Here is a 6,000-nt window from a genome sequence, read left to right as displayed (position 1 = left end):
ACCCTCCTGTAGGTTTTTGCTCCAACCCCAGTTGTAACTCACCTGGTTCATCTTTTCAACCAGCTAATTATTAGAATCAGGTGCGCTAGAATAGGGTTGGAGTGAAAACCTACAGGATGGTGGCTCTCTGGGAACAGGGCTAGAGAGCTCTGAGATAAACTGTAAAGGAGACATTTAAAAGGGTACCCTAGTCCCTATTTAGTGTACTACTTTTGACCAGGGCCTATAGTCCCACCTGGCACCCTATACCCTATAAGTAGTGCACTAAATAGGAAATTGTTTGCCATCATTGTGCTCACATGGTGTTCTACAGGAAAAAAAACAACAACCTGTAGTTAGTAACAGCCAGGTTGGAAGATCCTCAAAGGAAAGCTTAATCATCTATCAAATTACAGTGGCTGGGTTGGTTGGTAAGTGTGATAGTGTTGATTAGACACAAAAAACAAACAACATCTGATACTGGATTTGGGTGATCACGTGTTCACTGCCTGACTATAACCACACCCTGGTGCATGAACACGTGAGGTTCTGTTCTATAGAGCCCATCTGGACCTCCAAGACAGTTCCACTTCTTTCTTTTTCTTCTTTCTTTAATTCTTCCCCTTTTCATTTTTTGTTGTTGTTTGTTTTTGTTTTTTTTGTAATGTAACCTTTATTTAACTAGGTTGATTTAGACCAAGGGGGGGGGTGATATTAAGGATCAGGGCCTGATTTAGACCTGGGGCACCAGGTGGGGGTGATATTAAGGATCAGGGCCTGATTTAGACCTGGGACACCAGGTGGGGTGATATTAAGGATCAGGGCCTGATTTAGACCTGGGACACCAGGTGGGGTGATATTAAGGATCAGGGCCTGATTTAGACCTGGGACACCAGGTGGGGTGATATTAAGGATCAAGGCCTGATTTAGACCTGGGACACCAGGTGGGGTGATATTAATGATCAGGGCCTGATTTAGACCTGGGACACCAGGTGGGGTGATATTAAGGATCAGGGCCTGATTTAGACCTGGGACACCAGGTGGGGTGATATTAAGGATCAGGGCCTGATTTAGACCTGGGACACCAGGTGGGGTGATATTAATGATCAGGGCCTGATTTAGACCTGGGACACCAGGTGGGGTGATATTAAGGATCAGGGCCTGATTTAGACCTGGGACACCAGGTGGGGTGATATTAAGGATCAGGGCCTGATTTAGACCTGGGACACCAGGTGGGGTGATATTAACGATCAGATAGAACAAATAAATCAGCTGTACTCCGGACCTTGTAGGGTAAGAGTTGAGTACCCCTCTACTAGATTACCATCAAATGCACCCTCTATCCACCTCTATGCCATGCGCGCTCAGACGGTGGCGGGAGGAGATCAAGACGCCCCGACACACAGAGGATTACATCACTGCATTGAGCCAGGTCCGGCCATGGAACTGCTTGGGGTATACAGGAGATCAGATGGACACTTGGCAATCACAGAGTTTTCATTATTTATAGTCTTTGGTACCTACATCTATGGGGATACATAGGATAGACATGACAAAAATGGACAATGGCTATTCTACTTTGTCATAGAGTATGAGTCACTTTGTGAATATGGACCCTGATTGCTCTCTCCCTCCATCCCCATTTCTTACTCTGGCTTTTATAGACCCATGTCTTCCCCCTCTGGCTATCATAGACCCAAGTCCTCCCCTTCTGGCTATCATAGACCCAAGTCCTCCCCTTCTGGCTATCATAGACCCAAGTCCTCCCCTTCTAGCTATCATAGACCCAAGTCTTCCCCCTTCTAGCTATCATAGACCCAAGTCTTCCCCCTTCTAGCTATCATAGACCCAAGTCTTCCCCCTTCTGGCTATCATAGACCCAAGTCTTCCCCCTTCTAGCTATCATAGACCCAAGTCTTCCCCCTTCTGGCTATCATAGACCCAAGTCTTCCCCCTTCTAGCTATCATAGACCCAAGTCTTCCCCCTTCTAGCTATCATAGACCCAAGTCTTCCCCCTTCTAGCTATCATAGACCCAAGTCTTCCCCCTTCTGGCTATCATAGACCCAAGTCTTCCCCCTTCTAGCTATCATAGACCCAAGTCTTCCCCCTTCTAGCTATCATAGACCCAAGTCTTCCCCCTTCTAGCTATCATAGACCCAAGTCTTCCCCCTTCTAGCTATCATAGACCCAAGTCTTCCCCCTTCTAGCTATCATAGACCCAAGTCTTCCCCCTTCTGGCTATCATAGACCCAAGTCTTCCCCCTTCTAGCTATCATAGACCCAAGTCTGAGTGAAGACCACTTTATAGTACTACTGTCTTATTTGGTCTTTCATCAGAGACCATTACATGCTTTCCCTACAATTTCGATGACATAATTCCCTTAAATTTCAATGACATAATTTTCGGGAAAACATCCAGGTCCCAAACTACACAAATGTATCAAAGTTTTTATGATCAAGTGGAACGATTCAACAACAACAAAAATGTAATTGAAGAGAAAGATTGCAATAAAGATCTTGACGATTATGTGACAGCTACCCATTGGTCTTTATTGAGAATGTTATATCGCTCAGTCTGTTTACATACGGAGGGAGAAATCTCATAGTGGCTCTTGAATTGATGGTTTAAAGGCTTGTAGTAAAGTAAGCATTTACACGGTAAGGTATTTGGCGCATGCGACAAATAAAAATGTAATTTTACCCATAATTCCACAGAGCAGATCTACCACCAGGTACTACTGGGCTGTACATAATAGCAGTTTGTTTTCGGTATTTCTGCCTAAAAACGAGTTGAAGCTAAAATCACTGTGCTAGTAAAATGACCTCAACCCCCCCCCCCCCCCCCCCCCCCCCTCCCCCCCACCCGAAAGAGAGGAGAGAAACCTCACCCTTGAAAGAGACGTGGTGGGGAGGGGAAGCCGGTTCTGGGAACACATGGAGGTAGTTTTCTTAAACACAGTCTTTGTACGGGCTCTGGCGGTTTCCTGTTTTTTAAAACCCAAAATAAGCTCTCTGTTTAACTAACTAACTGATCCTCTCTGTTTACTAAACTAACTAATCGTCTCTGTTTACTAGACTAACTAATCGTCTCTGTTTACTAAACTAACTAATCGTCTCTGTTTAACTAACTAACTGATCCTCTCTGTTTACTAAACTAACTAATCGTCTCTGTTTACTAGACTAACTAATCGTCTCTGTTTACTAACTAACTGATCCTCTCTGTACTTCTCAAGTGATAGTTTAACAAGAGATCAATGGTCACGACACAGATTAACATGTCAACGTCTAAACGTCTCTTTTACAAGGTCTTTCTTTTGTATTATATTTAGTTCTTCTCCTGGTTTCTTTCCCATTTCTGTACTTCATTTCCTAAAGGAAAATTCTCCAAAATGTGTGGGAAAACACAACTAATTGTTAGTGATTATAACATCTGCCTTGAAGCTGTTCATGCTTTAGGCTTTATGACACCCCTTATTTATAGTGTAGGGTTGACATGTTCAACCTCAGATGTATTACTTTGGTATATTTCATTTCTCTCCTTTTATGATCCTTAACTGCCGAGGTGGAAGGTAGCCTAGTGGTTAGAGTGGAGGGTCGGCAGGTAGCCTAGTGGTTAGAGTGGAGGGTCGGCAGGTAGCCTAGTGGTTAGAGTGGAGGGTCGGCAGGTAGCCTAGTGGTTAGAGCGTAGGGCCAGTAACCAGCAGGTAGCCTAGTGGTTAGAGTGGAGGGTCGGCAGGTAGCCTAGTGGTTAGAGTGGAGGGTCGGCAGGTAGCCTAGTGGTTAGAGTGGAGGGTCGGCAGGTAGCCTAGTGGTTAGAGCGTAGGGCCAGTAACCAGCAGGTAGCCTAGTGGTTAGAGCGTAGGGCCAGTAACCAGCAGGTAGCCTAGTGGTTAGAGCGTAGGGCTAGAGCGTAGGGCCAGTAACCAGCAGGTAGCCTAGTGGTTAGAGCGTAGGGCCAGTAACCAGCAGGTAGCCTAGTGGTTAGAGCGTAGGGCCAGTAACCAGCAGGTAGCCTAGTGGTTAGAGCGTAGGGACAGTAACCAGCAGGTAGCCTAGTGGTTAGAGCCAGTAACCAGCAGGTAGCCTAGTGGTTAGAGCGTAGGGCCAGTAACCAGCAGGTAGCCTAGTGGTTAGAGCATAGGGACAGTAACCAGCAGGTAGCCTAGTGGTTAGAGCGTAGGAACAGTAACCAGCAGGTAGCCTAGTGGTTAGAGCGTAGGGCCAGTAATCGAAAGGTAGCATAGTGGTTAGAGCGTAGGGCCAGTAACCAGCAGGTAGCCTAGTGGTTAGAGCGTAGGGCCAGTAACGAAAGGTAGCCTAGTGGTTAGAGCCAGTAACCAGCAGGTAGCCTAGTGGTTAGAGCCAGTAACCGAAAGGTAGCCTAGTGGTTAGAGCGTAGGGCCAGTAACCAGCAGGTAGCCTAGTGGTTAGAGCGTAGGGCCAGTAACCAGCAGGTAGCCTAGTGGTTAGAGCGTAGGGCCAGTAACCAGCAGGTAGCCTAGTGGTTAGAGCATAGGGCCAGTAACCAGCAGGTAGCCTAGTGGTTAGAGCGTAGGGCCAGTAACCAGCAGGTAGCCTAGTGGTTAGAGCGTAGGGCCAGTAACCAGCAGGTAGCCTAGTGGTTAGAGCGTAGGGCCAGTAACCAGCAGGTAGCCTAGTGGTTAGAGCGTAGGGCCAGTAACCAGCAGGTAGCCTAGTGGTTAGAGCATAGGGCCAGTAACCAGCAGGTAGCCTAGTGGTTAGAGCGTAGGGCTAGAGCGTAGGGCCAGTAACCAGCAGGTAGCCTAGTGGTTAGAGCGTAGGGCCAGTAACCAGCAGGTAGCCTAGTGGTTAGAGCGTAGGGCCAGTAACCAGCAGGTAGCCTAGTGGTTAGAGCGTAGGGACAGTAACCAGCAGGTAGCCTAGTGGTTAGAGCCAGTAACCAGCAGGTAGCCTAGTGGTTAGAGCGTAGGGCCAGTAACCAGCAGGTAGCCTAGTGGTTAGAGTGTAGGGCCAGTAACCAGCAGGTAGCCTAGTGGTTAGAGCGTAGGGACAGTAACCAGCAGGTAGCCTAGTGGTTAGAGCGTAGGGCCAGTAATCGAAAGGTAGCATAGTGGTTAGAGCGTAGGGCCATTAACCAGCAGGTAGCCTAGTGGTTAGAGCTTACGGCCAGTAACGAAAGGTAGCCTAGTGGTTAGAGCCAGTAACCAGCAGGTAGCCTAGTGGTTAGAGCGTAGGGCCAGTAACCAGCAGGTAGCCTAGTGGTTAGAGCGTAGGGACAGTAACCAGCAGGTAGCCTAGTGGTTAGAGCGTAGGGCCAGTAACCAGCAGGTAGCCTAGTGGTTAGAGCGTAGGGCCAGTAACCGAAAGGTTGCTAGATTGAATCCCAGAGCTGACAAGGTAAGACATCTGTTGTTCTGCCCCTGAACAGGCAGTTAAGCCACTGTTTTAAGGCTGTCATTGTAAATAAGAATGTTTTCTTAACTGACGTGCCTAGTTAAATAAAATAAATAATTAATTAATGTCTCCAAAATGTAGAAAACACAACCAGCTCTTTTGAGACCTGATTTAGGGTTAGGTATACTGGAGCTACCTGCCTAGTATAATGGAGCTACCTGCCTAGTATACTGGAGCTACCTGCCTAGTATACTGGAGCTACCTGCCTAGTATACTGGAGCTACCAGCCTAGTATACTGGAGCTACCTGCCTAGTATACTGGAGCTACGTGCCTAGTATACTGGAGCTACCTGCCTAGTATACTGGAGCTACCTGCCTAGTATACTGGAGCTACCTGCCTAGTATACTGGAGCTACCTGCCTAGTATACTGGAGCTTACCCGCCTAGTATACTGGAGCTACCTCCCGAGTATACTGGAGCTACCTGCCTAGTATACTGGAGCTACCTGCCTAGTATACTGGAGCTACCTGCCTAGTATACTGGAGCTACTAGCCTAGTATACTGGAGCTACCAGCCTAGTATACTGGAGCTACCTGCCTAGTATACTGGAGCTACCTGCTGAGTATACTGGAGCTACCTGCCT

Source organism: Oncorhynchus mykiss, chromosome 25 (assembly GCF_057628025.1).
Source record: "Oncorhynchus mykiss isolate SJ-2025 chromosome 25, ASM5762802v1, whole genome shotgun sequence".
Lineage (NCBI taxonomy): Eukaryota > Metazoa > Chordata > Actinopteri > Salmoniformes > Salmonidae > Oncorhynchus > Oncorhynchus mykiss.
This window is presented reverse-complemented; position numbering follows the sequence as displayed.